Source organism: Mytilus californianus, unplaced genomic scaffold (assembly GCF_021869535.1).
Source record: "Mytilus californianus isolate M0D057914Y unplaced genomic scaffold, xbMytCali1.0.p SCAF_4, whole genome shotgun sequence".
Taxonomy (NCBI): Eukaryota; Metazoa; Mollusca; class Bivalvia; order Mytilida; family Mytilidae; genus Mytilus; species Mytilus californianus.
This window is the reverse complement of record NW_026262690.1, coordinates 98,957,746-98,975,057: the sequence shown is the minus strand read 5'-3', so window position 1 is coordinate 98,975,057 and position 17,312 is coordinate 98,957,746. Positions and strand designations below refer to the sequence as shown.

The 17,312-nt window shown below is 36.1% G+C and overlaps 1 protein-coding gene and 1 long non-coding RNA gene across 3 annotated transcripts in view; one reads left to right on the top strand and one right to left on the bottom strand.

The window, feature by feature from the left end:
• Window positions 1-17,312, bottom strand: part of LOC127698940 (acetyl-coenzyme A synthetase 2-like, mitochondrial) — a 345,845-nt gene that overhangs the window by 22,824 nt on the left and 305,709 nt on the right. The window lies entirely within an intron of this gene.
• LOC127699042 (uncharacterized) overlaps window positions 4,618-17,312 on the top strand; it is a 48,812-nt gene continuing 36,117 nt past the window's right edge. Inside the window, exon 1 of the long non-coding RNA XR_007981039.1 lies at window positions 4,618-4,770. This is a non-coding gene — a long non-coding RNA (uncharacterized LOC127699042). The remainder of the gene's footprint in view (window positions 4,771-17,312) is intronic.

Sequence of the window (17,312 nt, the reverse complement as noted above, 5' to 3'; positions counted from 1 at the left end):
CATTTTTGCCACCTGTCAGATTTGCTCTAAATGCTTTAGTTTCAGAGATATAAACCAAAAACTGCATTTTACCCCTACGTTCTATTTTTAACCATGTCGGCCATGATGGTTAGAAGGCGAGGTCATCGGACAAATTTTTTAAAACTAGATACCCTAATAATGATTAAGGCCAAGTATGGTTAAATTTGTCTCAGTAGTTTCAGAGAAGAAGATTTTTGTAAAAGATTACAAAAATTTACGAAAAATTGTTAAAAATTTACTATAAAGGGCAATAACTCCTAAAGGGGTCGACTGGCAATTTTGGTCATGATGACTTATTTGTAGATCTTACTTTGCTGAACATTATTGCTGTTTACAGTTTATCTCTATCTATAATAATATTCAAGATAATAACCAATAAAATGATCCGCTGGGCGCAGCTTGATACGACCGCAGAGGTCGAACCCTGAACAGTTGGGGCAAGTATGGACACAACATTCAAGCTTGATACAGCACTGAATTTGGATTGTGATTAAATATTTGACACAGCATAGGTTTCTGACACAGAATGAATGTGATCTAAGAACTTAAAATTTTTTAATTTACCTATTCAAACCATATCATTATTATTTGCTTTTATATATAAATCAGAAATAACCCATTTATAAAATGGAAAATTTTAAAGAAAAAAAAAATCCCTCCCCTAAAATTTTTGAACCCCCTTATGATTCATCACCCCCAAACTCAATCCCAGCCTTCCCTTTGTGGTATGGTACCTTGCAGTACAATTTCAGAGAGATCCATACACTTGAACACAAGTTATTGTCTGGAAACTAGAAAAATGCTTGTTTTTAGGCCCCTTTTTGGCCCCAAATTCCTAAACGTTTAGGGCAATTACCCCCAACCTCAAACCCAGCTTTCCTCTTGTGATATGGAACCTTGTAGTACAATTTCATAAAGATCCATACACTTACACACAAGTTATTGTCCTGAAACTAGAAAAATGCTTGTTTTTTTTCCCCTTTTTGGTCCCTAATTCCTAAAATTTTGAGGCAATTACCCCAATAATCAATCCCAGCCTTCCCTTTTGTGGTATGGTACCTTGCAGTACAATTTCAGGGATATCCATACGCTTGAACACAAGTAATTGTCTGGAAACTAGAAAAATGCTATTTTTGGCCCCTTTTTGGCCCCTTATTCCTAAACGTTTTGGGCAATTACCCCCAAACTCAATTCCAGCTTTCCCTTTGTGATATGAAACCTTGTAGTTCAATTTCAGAAGGATCCATACACTTACACACAAGTTAGTATCATGAAACTAGAAAAATGCTTGTTTTTTGCCCCTTTTTTTGGCCCCTAATTCCTAAAAATTTGAGGCAATTACCCCCAAAATCAATCCCAGCCTTCCCTTTGTGGTATGGTACCTTGCAGTACAATTTCAGGGAGATCCATACACTTGAACAAAAGTAATTGTCTGGAAACTAGAAAAATGCTATTTTTGGCCCCTTTTTGGCCCCTTATTCCTAAACGTTTTGGGCAATTACCCCCAAACTCAATTCCAGCTTTCCCTTTGTGATATGGAACCTTGTAGTTCAATTTCAGAAAGATCCATACACTTACACACAAGTTATTATCATGAAACTAGAAAAATGCTTGTTTTTTGCCCCTTTTTTGGTCCCTAATTCCTAAAATTTTGAGGCAATTACCCCCAAAATCAATCCCAGCCTTCCCTTTGTGATATGGAACCTTGTGGTACAATGTCAGAGAGATCCATACACTAACACACAAGTAATGTCTGGAAGTTACAAAAATGCTTATTTTGGCCCCTTTTTGGCCCCTAATTCCTTAACTGTTGGTACCATAACCCCCAAAATCAATCACAACCTTCCTTTTGTGGTATTGAACCTTATGGTAAAATTTCATGGAGATCCATTCACTTAAACTAAAGTTAGAGTGCGAAAACCAATGTGTCTTCGGACGACGACGACGACGCCGGACGACGACGACGACGACAACGACGACGACGACGACGACGACGACGACGACGACGCCAACGTCATACCAATATACGGCCAAAAATTTTAAATTTTTGCGGTCGTATAAAAACTGCAAAATTTCCTTAAAATTACCAATTCATGGGCAGCAACCCAACAACGGGTTGTCAAATTTGTCTGAAAATCTCAATGCAGATAGATCTTGACCTGATAATCAGTTTTACCTTTGTCAGATTTACTCTAAATGCTTTGGTTTCAGAGATATAAGCCAAAATCTACATTTTACCCCATATGTTCTATTTTTAGCCATGGCGTCCATTTTGGTTGGTTGGCGGAGTCATCGGACACATTTTTTAAACTAGATACCCTAATGATGATTGTGGCCAAGTTTGGTTAAATTTGGCCCAGTAGTTTCAGCTGAGATTTTTGTAAAAGCTAACGACGATGGACGACGACGACGACGACGACGACGACGACGACGGACGACGGACGACGGACGACGGACGCCAAGTGATGAGAAAAGCTCACTTGGCCCTTCGGGCCAGGTGAGCTAAAAATGGGGAATTTTTTTTTTTTAATTTTCTTATAAATACTATCTTATGATTGTAAGAAGCTTCTGTCCAAGTTTGGTAAAAATCCAGAATGGTTTATGAATCTAATAAATGTTTTAAAAACTTTTACAGACTGTATGTAATGTTAACTGGAAGAAAAACTCAGTCCATTTATAAGTAATATACGGAAAAACAGGAAATATATTTTTACAAAATTTCCTTCTAGATACTAGCTTTTGATCATAAACAAGCTTCTGTCCAAGTTTGGTACAAATCCAGGATAGTTTACGAAAGTTATTAAAATTTTAAAAACTTTAACCACATAGTGAATGTAATGTTAACTGACAGAAAAACTAAGTCCATTTATAAGTAATATACGGAAAAACAAGAAATATATTTTTACAAAATTTCCTTCTAGATACTAGCTTTTGATCATAAACAAGCTTCTGTCCAAGTTTGGTACAAATGCAGGATAGTTTAAGAAAGTTATTAAAATTTAAAAAAACTTTAACCACAGAGTGAATGTAATGTTAACTGGCAGAAAAACTAAGTCCATTCATAAGTAAAATACGGAAAAAAAGGATTTTTTTTTACAAAATTTACTTCTGGATACTAGCTTTTGATCATAAACAAGCTTCTGTCCAAGTTTGGTACAAATCCAGGATAGTTTAAGAAAGTTATTAAAATTTAAAAAACTTTAACCACAGAGTGAATATTTGTGGACGCCGCCGGTGCCGACGACGACGTAATGTAGGATCGCTGTGTCTCGCTTTTGCGACAAAAGTCGCAGGCTCGACAAAAAATGAGAAAGGAGAAACATTTATGAACCACATCAACAAACGACAACCACTGAACATCAGGTTCCTGACTTATGACAGGTGCAAACAAATGCAGCGGGTTTAAACGTTTTAATAGGCGCCAACCTTCACCCTACCTGAAACAATAGTGTAACATCACAACATAGAAAGACACACTATAAAATATCAATTAAATGGCTTAACTCAATCAAAAGACATATTAACAAAAACAAGTGAACATACACTGAACGAATCAATTTGATCTATGACACAATGAAAATATAAAATTAACAAGCATTCTGAGAGTATTGCATGGCAATACATAGTCCCCTACCGGTTAAAAATTAATTGTACTGGAACAAAATGCTAACTTGATCTATAACTTGTCATGGTGTAAACTATATAACAAATATCAAGTCAATATCTTCAAGCATGACGAAAAAAAGTGTGGAAAACTGATTATTTAAGTGAATTTTCTAAGTCCAAGGACCATATCTCTGCACAAAATCATCAGACCGGAACAAAATTCGAACTTGGTCTGTAACTTGTCATGATAAAACTATATACCAATTATCAAATCAATATCTTCAAGCATGACGAAAAAAAGTGTGGAAAACTGATTCTTTGAGTGAATTTTCTTAGTCCAAGGACCATAACTCTGCACAAAATCATCAGACCAGAACAAAATTCGAATTTGATCTGTAACTTGTCATGATAAAACAATGTACCAATAATTAAATCAATATTTTCAAGCATGACGAAAAAAAGTGCGGAAAACTGAATATTTGAGTGAATTTTCTATGTCCAAGGACCACAACTCTGCACAAAATTATCAGACCGTAACAAAATTCAAACTTGATCTGTAACTTGTCATGATAAAACAATATATCAAATATCAAATCAATATCTTCAAGCACGAAGAAAAAAAGTGTGGAAAACTGATTTGCTGGTCTGACGGATAGACAGACAGACAGACAGAGTGCAAGCCTAAAGTCCCCTTCGACTTCGTTGGTAGGGGACTAATAAAACAAGGCAAGTTGGGTTTCTTTAGCGTTTTAGATATATTGCAGTTTAAAAGTTGTTTGGGGGGGGGGGGGGCGCATATATTTCTGAATAAACCACAGTTAGCCACCTGAAATTTTCAGAAATTGAAGAGTTTAACATGGTTATATGTTTGACTAATTACCAGAAATATTTGATAAAAAAACAAAGAAAAATTAGCAGTTTGAAATTTTCATATTCACATAGACTTTGTTAGTTTCATCTATACTATTAAAATAACGAGGTCCAATTTATTAGCTGGCATGACGTAATAAATTGCTTCACCGAGAGCAGCTGGATACGACCGCAGAGGTCCAACCCTGAACAGTTGGGGCAAAAATGGACACAATATTCGCGCTTGATACAGGTCTGAATTTGGATTGTAATTAAATATTTGACACATAATAGGTTTCTGACACAGAATAACTGTAGTCAAAGAACTTAGAATTGGTTATATGATTTGAATTTATATTCAATTTTTGCTTTTGTGCAATACACTATGCTGTTGCGAATTGACCCCCACCCCCCAAAAAAAATAAATATTTGAAGAAATTTTCTTTTTAATTTCTGAAATCTGAAATACTTTTAAGTAATTGTCCATTACCCAGGAAACCCTTGTTTTCCCCCTTTTTTGCCCCTTATTCCTAAACGGTTTGAGCCATAACCCCCCAAAGCCAATCATAACCATCCCTTTGTGGAATGGAAACTTGTGGTCTAATTTCATAGAGATCCATACACCTTTCCACAAGTTATTGTCTGGAAACTAGAAAAATGCTTATTTGGGCCCCTTTTTGGCCCCTAATTCCTTAACTGTTAGGACCATAACCCCCAAAATCAATCCCAACCTTCTTTTTGTGGTTATAAACCTTGTGTTTAAATTTCATAGATTTCTATTCACATATACTAAAGTTATTGTCCGGAAACCAAATGTCTTTGGACGACGCAGACGACGACGTGATACCAATACACGACAGCAAAATTTTTTGCGGTCGTATAAAAACGACGAATTAAAGAATTCAACTTCATATATAACTAAAATAGTACTATGGTGTTGTTTAAAAATTACACCATTCCAGGCCCATTTGTTTTCCACATAATTAATATAAACAATAATTAACAAGATCCGGGTCGAATCTGATACCGATACCAATAGTATATGTCACATTTAGTTTCCGCTGTTACCTTCTGTAGGTGGCACTGTAGTATTTCCTGGCCCATAAGGGATAATGATACATGTAGCCTTTTTAGAATTTTCACCACTTTCTAACACTGCCAAAAATTCTACATTCACAGTTAACTGAAGTACTTTCATTTTACTATTCAGAAATGAATTTGAATATGTATCATGACCGTTTACATTTTTTGCTATCTTTAAGAACCTAAGGCCACTAGTGCTTTTAGGTCTTTTATCGTGCAGTGAATACAAAATTCAAAATAAATCTCAAAAATTCATTTTCATCTATATGTAAAATAATTTCATATTTTTCTACACCTGATTCATCCCTCAGTTTGGGAAAGTATGTTCAGTTGATACTGTAATTTTTGTCCAATCATAATGTTCAGTTACATCGAAAAAGAGGGACGAAAGATACCAGAGGGACAGTCAAACTCATAGATCGAAAACAAACTGACATCGCCATGGCCAAAAATAAAAAGACAAACAGACAAATAATAGTACAGATGACACAACATAGAAAACTAAAGACTAAGCAACACGAAGGCCACCAAAAACTGGGGGTGATCTCAGGTGCTCCGGAAGGGTAAGCAGATCCTGCTCCACATGTGGCACCCGTCGTGTTGCTTATGTTATTACAAATCCGGTAAATAGTCTAATTCGGTAAGTCACATTCGTGAAAAGGGAAGGGTATTGTAGTTACGACATAAGGAACATATCCGATATCATATGTGAAACGGTTATTCCATAACGGTTAACCTACTCGTGATGGCGTCCGTAAAATTTACGAAGGGATGATTTCAACTTCACCATTTGGAACTCTTGGCTTAATAGCTTCCTTGTGAGCAGCAATCCTCTATCAAGGAAATCATGATAGGAAACATAAGCCCGGGAATATCGTATCAATTGGGAGATATATACTCCGTATGCAAACGCTGCTGGAATGTTGCTACATAGAAATGGAAAGTTCACAATTGGGAAGCTGAAATCATCTCTTTTGTCGTAAAGTTTTGTTTTCAACCGACCCTCATTGTCAATTTCTAGATGTAAGTCAAGATATGAGGCAGACTTAACTGTATCTGTAGTATCCTTTATCTCTAGTTCGATGGGATAGATTCGTTCAACATAGTCACCAAATTTTGTATTATTTAGTGAGAGAACATCATCTATATAGCGGAACGTAGAGTTAAATGATATTGCTAACTTCTTATCTTTCTTCCTAAGAAGTTCCTGTATGAAGTCAGCCTCATAATAATAAAGAAACAAGTCGGCAAGAAGAGGGGCACAATTGGTTCCCATTGGAATTCCGACAGTCTGTTGAAAAACACGTCCTCCAAACGTAACAAATATGTTGTCAATCAAGAAATCAAGCATCTTGATAATGTCAGTTTCAGAGAATTTTTTGTTTGAATCAGAGTGATTCTTTACAAAGTAGGATTTATCCCTCCCCAAGACAAGATACTTGTATTTACGTTCGCCATTCTTTTTAATGAAACAAAGTAATACCAACTCTTTCAATTTGTCTTTTAGTTTGGAATGGGGAATACTTGTGTAAAGTGTAGAAAAGTCAAATGTTTTAATACTATTGCAAGATGAGAGAGTCTTAGATTGTATGTACTCTAAAAGATCTTTGGAATTTTTTAGTATCCACATTTGATTCACGCCACCTCTAGAATAGGCAGTTTCACAATAACTTTGGAACCCGGCTTTGATTGCTGATAAAATAGATGTTAATAATTTAGAAAGAGGTTTCGTGGAGCACTTGGAAGACCCAGCAATATACCGTTGTTTGTAAGGACATTTATGTAGTTTAGGTATCCAATACAGTGATGGAAGATCCAGTTCTTCATCTTTGGTTGAAATTCCAAAGGAACATAGAACAGACCTATGATTATCCAGGATTTCCTCTTTGGTAAGTGTCGTGAGGGTATATGTTGAGTTTTCAAGTGAATTGTCAATACCTAATTCATTTATCAAGCAGTTTATGTAATGATATTTACACACAAAAACGATGTTGTTTGGAGTTTTAACTGCGGGGACAACAACATATTTGTCATGGAGGTAGGACAAGTGTTTTGCAACATTTGGGTCTTTAAAAATTGATGTAGCGTGGGTATTGATATGCCCATTTAGTTTCTTAATTCGAATTTGTATCAACGACCTCACAGCCTTAATCCATTCGGAAGGAGTATCTTCGTCTTCTTTCTAGCGTTTAGTCCATTGCCTGGCATAATCCTCGACTGAATCCATCAGTATTTTGAAGTTGTATTTCCAATTGATGGATTTAGGCTCACGATATTTCGGACCTTTGGATAACAAATTTCGCAGGGAAGTGTTATTGACAATGTTGAGGTCTCCGGTAATAACGTGGCCAGCCGGATTATATGTGAATTGGGAACTAGCACAGGTGCAATCAGGAGGTTTAGACTTGAAGTCGTCAATGTTGAGATCCTGCAAAACGTGTTTGTAATTGAAAATTTTAGTTGCAATTGGTTTGGTATAGGTATAAGAAATTATTGGTACAGACTGATCTTTAAAATACTGAGGTATTTTTGACTGAACTAATTTATGATGAAGGATATTGCCTAAGTTGACGCCATCGAGACCTTTATTGGCAAAGGAAAGTTTAAGAAAAGATCTTTTCTCTTTTTCATCTTTTCCAATGCGAACTGGTTTGAAAAGTCTGTGACTTGCAATATCCGAAATGATAGCTGTAAGTTTGTATTGGTTTGAATGAGGGTTTGTAACAGTGATTTCCAAACATAAATTGAACAGAGAATGAAGTTTTGAAAGGGGTAATGAATACAGTTTCGTGCGAATGTGATGAATACCTAACGGCTTTTGTATAAATGGCAGCAAGTCATTAATAGAGACATCATGCAAAGTAGGTGATGTATAATGACGATGACCATGACTGCGTCTACGTCGAGGAGTACAGTTGAAAATATTCATCACATTCACCGAGCTACAGGAAGGACTAGATAGAATACCTATACCATCAATTTTGTCATTGCAACCATATGGTGTCGCAGTTCCCAATTGTCGAATCCAGTAGTCCTCTTTTTGTCTACGGAGAGGCGTTGGAAGTTGAGGATTGTAAGTCTTGTGGTATATTTTTTCGATTATACGAACTGCCATAGAAACGATGGAATGATCAGGCTGATTAAAATGCTGGTACAGAATGTCGTTTGCATTGAGGTTGATATTTGATCTATGGCCGTTTGTTTAGCCTTCCTTTCGTTTCACCGACGTAAACCAATCCACAAAGGTTACACTTTAATCCGTAGACGACATTTATAGATTTACAATTTAGATCATCGTAACTTCTAGTAAAGTAAGACTGTGTAGTTAAATTGCTAGTGAATTGAGCGTCTGTTATTAAAATTTCACAAGTTTTGCAGCCATTAGTTCCACATTTCGAAATGAGACAGTGTTGTTCAGTCATCAAAATCCAAAATGTCTTTAAGGAGAACTGAACATGGCTGTGTATGTGTACTTTTGCTATTGTCACTAGTATGATGATCTGAATGAGTCATGTTTGGGATATTTGTCATGTCTGGTGATGAGGGGACACCTGCCTTATCAGACGACACCGTGTCCATGGTGACGTCTGTTTCGGACCTTTTTATACTGGGCGACGTCCGAGCCGGAAACCATGTTAGATCTTCGTAAATTCATGCAATTTTGCTACTGGGCGGATGATGTCCTCGGGGACAAAATGTCCACCAGCAGAGACATCGACCCAGTGGTTATAAAAGAGGGACGAAAGATACCAGAGGGACAGTCAAACTCATAGATCGAAAACAAACTGACAACGCCATGGCCAAAAATAAAAAGACAAACAGACAAATAATAGTACAGATGACACAACATAGAAAACTAAAGACTTAGCAACACGAAGGCCACCAAAAACTGGGGGTGATCTCAGGTGCTCCGGAAGGGTAAGCAGATTCTGCTCCACATGTGGCACCCGTCGTGTTGCTTATGTTATTACAAATCCGGTAAATAGTCTAATTCGGTAAGTCACATTCGTGAAAAGGGAAGGGTATTGTAGTTACGACATAAGGAACATATCCGATATCATCTGTGAAACGGTTATTCCATAACGGTGAACCAACTCGTGATGGCGTCCGTAAAATTTGCGAAGGGATGATTTCAACTTCACCATTTGGAACTCTTGGCTTAATAGCTTCCTTGTGAGCAGCAATCCTCTATCAAGGAAATCATGATAGGAAACACAAGCCCGGGAATATCGTATCAATTGGGAGATATATACTCCGTATGCAGGCGCTGCTGGAATGTTGCTACATAGAAATGGAAAGTTCACAATTGGGAAGCTGAAATCATCTCTTTTGTCGTAAAGTTTTGTTTTCAACCGACCCTCATTGTCAATTTCTAGATGTAAGTCAAGATATGAGGCAGACTTAACTGTATCTGTAGTATCCTTTATCTCTAGTTCGATGGGATAGATTCGTTCAACATAGTCACCAAATTTTGTATTATTTAGTGAGAGAACATCATCTATATAGCGGAACGTAGAGTTAAAGGATATTACTTACTTCTTATCTTTCTTCCTAAGAAGTTCCTGTATGAAGTCAGCCTCATAATAATAAAAAAAACAAGTCGGCAAGAAGAGGGTCACAATTGGTTCCCATTAGAATTCCGACAGTCTGTTGAAAAACACGTCCTCCAAACGTAACAAATATGTTGTCAATCAAGAAATCAAGCATCTTGATAATGTCAGTTTCAGAGAATTTTTTGTTTGAATCAGAGTGATTCCTTACAAAGTAGGATTTATCCCTCCCCAAGACAAGATAATTGTATCTACGTTCGCCATTCTTTTTAATGAAACAAAGTAATACCAACTCTTTCAATTTGTCTTTTAGTTTGGAATGGGGAATACTCGTGTAAAGTGTAGAAAAGTCAAACGTTTTAATACTATTGCAAGATGAGAGAGTCTTAGATTGTATGTACTCTAAAAGATCTTTGGGACCTTTTAGTATCCACATCTGATTCACGCCATCTCTAGAATAGGCAGTTTCACAATAACTTTGGAGCCCGGCTTTGATTGCTGATAAAATAGATGTTAATAATTTAGAAAGAGGTTTCGTGGAGCACTTGGAAGACCCAGCAATATACCGTTGTTTGTAAGGACACTTATGTAGTTTAGGTATCCAATACAGTGATGGAAGATCCAGTTCTTCATCTTTGGTTGAAATTCCAAAGGAACATAGAACAGACCTATGATTATCCAGGATTTCCTCTTTGGTAAGTGTCGTGAGGGTATATGTTGAGTTTTCAAGTGAATTGTCAATACCTAATTCATTTATCAAGCAGTTTATGTAATGATATTTACACACAAAAACGATGTTTTTGGGGCTTTATCTGCGGGGACAACAACATATTTGTCATGGAGGTAGGACAAGTGTTTTGCAACATTTGGGTCTTTAAAAATTGATGTAGCTCGGGTATTGATATGCCCATTTAGTTTCTTAATTCGGATTTGTATCAACGACCTCACAGCCTTAATCCATTCGGAAAGAGTATCTACGTCTTCTTTCTAGCGTTTAGTCCATTGCCTGGCATAATCCTCGACTGAATCCATCAGTATTTTGAAGTTGTATTTTCAATTGATGGATTTAGGCTCACGATATTTCGGACCTTTGGATAACAAATTTCGCAGGGAAGTGTTATTGACAATGTTGAGGTCTCCGGTAATAACGTGGCCAGCCGGATTATATGTGAATTGGGAACTAGCACAGGTGCAATCAGGAGGTTTAGACTTGAAGTCGTCAATGTTGAGATCCTGCAAAACGTGTTTGTAATTGAAAATTTTAGTTGCAATTGGTTTGGTATAGGTATAAGAAATTATTGGTACAGACTGATCTTTAAAATACTGAGGTATTTTTGACTGAACTAATTTATGATGAAGGATATTGCCTAAATTGACGCCAACGAGACCTTTGTTGGCAAAGGAAAGTTTAAGAAAAGATCTTTTCTCTTATTCATCTTTTCCAATGCGAACTGGTTTGAAAAGTCTGTGACTTGCAATATCCGAAATGATAGCTGTAAGTTTGTATTGGTTTGAATGAGGGTTTGTAACAGTGGTTTCCAAACATAAATTGAACAGAGAATGAAGTTTTGAAAGGGGTAATGAATACAGTTTCGTGCGAATGTGATGAATACCTAACGGCTTTTGTATAAATGGCAGCAAGTCATTAATAGAGACATCATGCAAAGTAGGTGATGTATAATGACGATGACCATGACTGCGTCTACGTCGAGGAGTACAGTTGAAAATATTCATCACATTCACCGAGCTACAGGAAGGACTAGATAGAATACCTATACCATCAATTTTGTCATTGCAACCATATGGTGTCGCAGTTCCCAATTGTCGAATCCAGTAGTCCTCTTTTTGTCTACGGAGAGGCGTTGCAAGTTGAGGATTGTTGGTCTTGTGGTACATTTTTTCGATTATACGAACTGTCATAGAAACGATGGAATGATCAGGCTGATTAAAATGCTGGGACAGAATGTCGTTTGCATTGAGGTTGATATCTGATCTATGGCCGTTTGTTTAGCCTTCCTTTCGTTTCACCGACGTAAACCAATCCACAAAGGTTACACTCTAATCCGTAGACGACATTTATAGATTTACAATTCAGATCATCGTAACTTCTAGTAAAGTAAGACTGTGTAGTTAAATTGCTAGTGAATTGAGCGTCTGTTATTAAAATTTCACAAGTTTTGCAGCCATTAGTTCCACATTTCGAAATGAGACAGTGTTGTTCAGAGTCATCAAAATCCAAAATGTCTTTAAGGAGAACTGAACATGGCTGTGTATGTGTACTATTGCTATTGTCACTAGTATGATGATCTGAATGAGTCATGTTTGGGATATTTGTCATGTCTGGTGATGAGGGGACACCTGCCTTATCAGACGACACCGTGTCCATGGTGACGTCTGTTTCAGACCTTTTTATACTGGGCGACGTCCGAGCCAGTATCCTGTTGGATCTTCGTAAATTCATGCAATTTTGCTACTGGGCGGATGATGTCCTCGGGGACAAAATGTCCACCAGCAGAGACATCGACCCAGTGGTTATAAAAGAGGGACGAAAGATACCAGAGGGACAGTCAAACTCATAGATCGAAAACAAACTGACAACGCCATGGCCAAAAATAAAAAGACAAACAGACAAATAATAGTACAGATGACACAACATAGAAAACTAAAGACTAAGCAACACGAACCCCACCAAAAACTGGGGGTGATCTCAGGTGCTCCGGAAGGGTAAGCAGATCCTGGTCCACATGTGGCACCCGTCGTGTTGCTTATGTTATTACAAATCCGGTAAATAGTCTAATTCGGTAAGTCACATTCGTGAAAAGGGAAGCGTATTGTAGTTACGACATAAGGAACATATCCGATATCATCTGTGAAACGGTTATTCCATAACGGTCAACCAACTCGTGATGGCGTCCGTAAAATTTACGAAGGGATGATTTCAACTTCACCATTTGGAACTCTTGGCTTAATAGCTTCCTTGTAAGCAGCAATATTCTATCAAGGAAATCATGATAGGAAACACAACACAAACACGGGAATATCGTATCAATTGGGAGGTATATACTCCGTATGCAGGCGCTGCTGGAATGTTGCTACATAGAAATGGAAGGTTCACAATTGGGAAGCTGAAATGATCTCTTTTGTCGTAAAGTTTTATTTTCAACCGACCCTCATTGTCAAACTTAATTACTTTATTACTTAATTGACTTAAGTAGGGTACACAAAAGAGCAACCTAAATTCTGGATTGCAAATACTACCGTGCTACCTTAAGCAAGACATGTCAAACTTGAAATCAGTCATGACACCTATGATGCATAGCCTTCTTACTATGTAACATATTACAATAAAGAATACTAGTCTGCACTTATTTCTTACCCAAAAAAATTGAAAGATTACACGCCTACCCCAGCTGGCAGATTTTCAATTTTTTATCATCTTACCATTTTTACTTAAGGAGTGAACAAAATCCAAATATATGATGTTTCAAATCAACACAGAAGTCAAACATGGTGATTCAGGAGGAATTATTGGATTGCCAACTCTATTTATAGTTAATCTGACTGAAAGAAACAGTTTAAGCACCAAATCATAAACAAGAGTGCACACGCTGAAATGTCTCGCCTTCTTTACTAATCATTGATATTATGTTGATAGTCCTAAATATAAAGCTTTATTACAACTGTCACATAAACTTAACATTAACCAAGAAAACTAAACACTGACCAATGAACCATGAAAATGAGGTCAAGGTCAGATGAACCATGCCAGGCAGACATGTACAGTTAACAATTCTTCCATATAACAAATATAGTTGACCTATTGCATATAGTATTAGAAAAAAAGACCAAAACTCAAAAACTTAACTTTGACCACTGAACCATGAAAACGAGGTCAAGGTCAGATGACACCTGCCAGCTAGACATGTACACCTTACAATCATTCCATACACCAAATATAGCAGACCTATTGCATACAGTATAAGAAAAACAGACCAAAACACAAAAACTTAACTATAACCACTGAACCATGAAAATGAGGTCAAGGTCAGATGACACCTGCCAGTTGGACATGTACACCTTACAGTCCTTCCATACACCGAATATACTAGACCTATTGCTTATAGTATCTGAGATATGGACTTGACCACCAAAACTTAACCTTGTTCACTGATCCATGAAATGAGGTCGAGGTCAAGTGAAAACTGTCTGACGGGCATGAGGACCTTGCAAGGTACGCACATACCAAATATAGTTATCCTACTACTTATAATAAGAGAGAATTTAACATTACAAAAAATGTTAACTTTTTTTTCAAGTTGTCACTGAACCATGAAAATGAGGTCAAGGACATTGGACATGTGACTGACGGAAACTTCGTAACATGAGGCATCCATATACAAAGTATGAAGCATCCAGGTCTTCTACCTTCTAAAATATAAAGCTTTTAAGAAGTTAGCTAACGCCGCCGCCGTAGCCGCCGCCGGATCACTATCCCTATGTCGAGCTTTCTGCGACAAAAGTCGCAGGCTCGACAAAAATGATATTAAAGTCCATTCCACATTTAACAGCATGCCTTACATTACTTTAAGCATTTCCAGATTATGAAGGCAACACAACAAGATTATTTAGATGGCAGTTAACTATTATTCTAAAATCGTTTTGACAATACATGTACTAGAATATATCTCTTAGTTGACTGTTTGTCTATTTCTCATGTATGCATTAAGTTAAATTATGTCCCCTTACATAATCATTTTACCTTTATTGTGCTTTTCATTGTCAGAAAATCAAAACAATTAATGACATTTGCATGGAAATGAATAAACTATTTAATCTTGCTGATAAACAATCATAATTACATTCTTTGTCAAAAAAAATGTCTTGTCAGTGTAAAGAAACCCCTATTGCTATCTCTATTTCAGCCAAATATGAGGGCTTAATGAATAAGTAAGGACCCCTTAACTACTTGCTGGTTCCAAAAAAGCTCATACTGGTGTCATGTTACCACAGAACTACAAATTAAACCTAAAGAAAACTAGTAAAGCTGTACTTGTGTGGAAAAAAATAAGAAATTATGCAATTTATTTATTTCGGTGAAAACAATAGGATGTACAGGCAAATAAAATATGTCGCGTATCAAATTCCAGTGGTTTCACATGTGTCAGACACTGCGAAAAGTTAAAGCGAGCATTTATAATTAAAAATGTATTGCAAGTTACATAAAAATAATGAAGTTCTACTTTCTAGGTAAATTTTTACTTTATTACCCACAGATCAGGCAAAATTTGCTGAATCAGCAATTTTCACTCCCAGGGGTGGAATTTAAGGGTTGTTTTTATCATAGTTGCCCTTAAACAACTTTTTATTGATAAACTTACAAATTGCATAGGTAAACAAAAATCCTTCATTGATTTAGTGTAAACATGTATATCCCCCTTAACCAAGACATATCAAATTTGAAATCAGTCATGACACCTATGATGCATAGCCTTCTTACTATGTAACATATTACAATAAAGAATACTAGTCTGAACTTATTTCTTACCCAAAAAAATTGAAAGATTACACCCCTACCCCAGCTGGCAGATTTTCAATTTTTTATCATCTTACCATTTTTACTTAAGGAGTGAACAAAATCCAAATATATGATGTTTCAAATCAACACAGAAGTCAAACATGGTGATTCAGGAGGAATTATTGGATTGCCAACTCTATTTATAGTTAATCTGACTGAAAGAAACAGTTTAAGCACCAAATCATAAAAAATGATATTAAAGTCCATTCCACATTTAACAGCATGCCTTACATTACTTTAAGCATTTCCAGATTATGAAGGCAACACAACAAGATTATTTAGATGGCAGTTAACTATTATTCTAAAATCTTTTTGACAATACATGTACTAGAATATATCTCTAAGTTGACTGTTTGTCTATTTCTCATGTATGAATTAAGTTAAATTATGTCCCCTTACATAATCATTTTACCTTTATTGTGCTTTTCATTGTCAGAAAATCAAAACAATTAATTACATTTGCATGGAAAATGAATAAACTATTTAATCTTGCTGATAAACAATCATAATTACATTCTTTGTCAAAAAAAATGTCTTGTCAGTGTAAAGAAACCCCTATTGCTATCTCTATTTCAGCCAAATATGAGGGCTAAATGAATAAGTAAGGACCCCTTAACCACTTGCTGGTTCCAAAAAAGCTCATACTGGTGTCATGTTACCACAGAACTACAAATTAAACCTAAAGAAAACTAGTAAAGCTGTACTTGTGTGGAAAAAAATAAGAAATTATGCAATTTATTTATTTCGGTGAAAACAATAGGATGTACAGGCAAATAAAATATGTCGCATATCAAATTCCAGTGGTTTCACATGTGTCAGACACTGCGAAAAGTTAAAGCGAGCATTTATAATTAAAAATGTATTGCAAGTTACATAAAAATAATGAAGTTCTACTTTCTAGGTAAATTTTTACTTTATTACCCACAGATCAGGCAAAATTTGCTGAATCAGCAATTTTCACTCCCAGGGGTGGAATTTAAGGGTTGTTTTTATCATAGTTGCCCTTAAACAACTTTTTATTGATAAACTTACAAATTGCATAGGTAAACAAAAATCCTTCATTGATTTAGTGTAAACATGTATATCCCCCTTAACCAAGACATATCAAATTTGAAATCAGTCATGACACCTATGATGCATAGCCTTCTTACTATGTAACATATTACAATAAAGAATACTAGTCTGAACTTATTTCTTACCCAAAAAAATTGAAAGATTACACCCCTACCCCAGCTGGCAGATTTTCAATTTTTTATCATCTTACCATTTTTACTTAAGGAGTGAACAAAATCCAAATATATGATGTTTCAAATCAACACAGAAGTCAAACATGGTGATTCAGGAGGAATTATTGGATTGCCAACTCTATTTATAGTTAATCTGACTGAAAGAAACAGTTTAAGCACCAAATCATAAAAAATGATATTAAAGTCCATTCCACATTTAACAGCATGCCTTACATTACTTTAAGCATTTCCAGATTATGAAGGCAACACAACAAGATTATTTAGATGGCAGTTAACTATTATTCTAAAATCTTTTTGACAATACATGTACTAGAATATATCTCTAAGTTGACTGTTTGTCTATTTCTCATGTATGAATTAAGTTAAATTATGTCCCCTTAC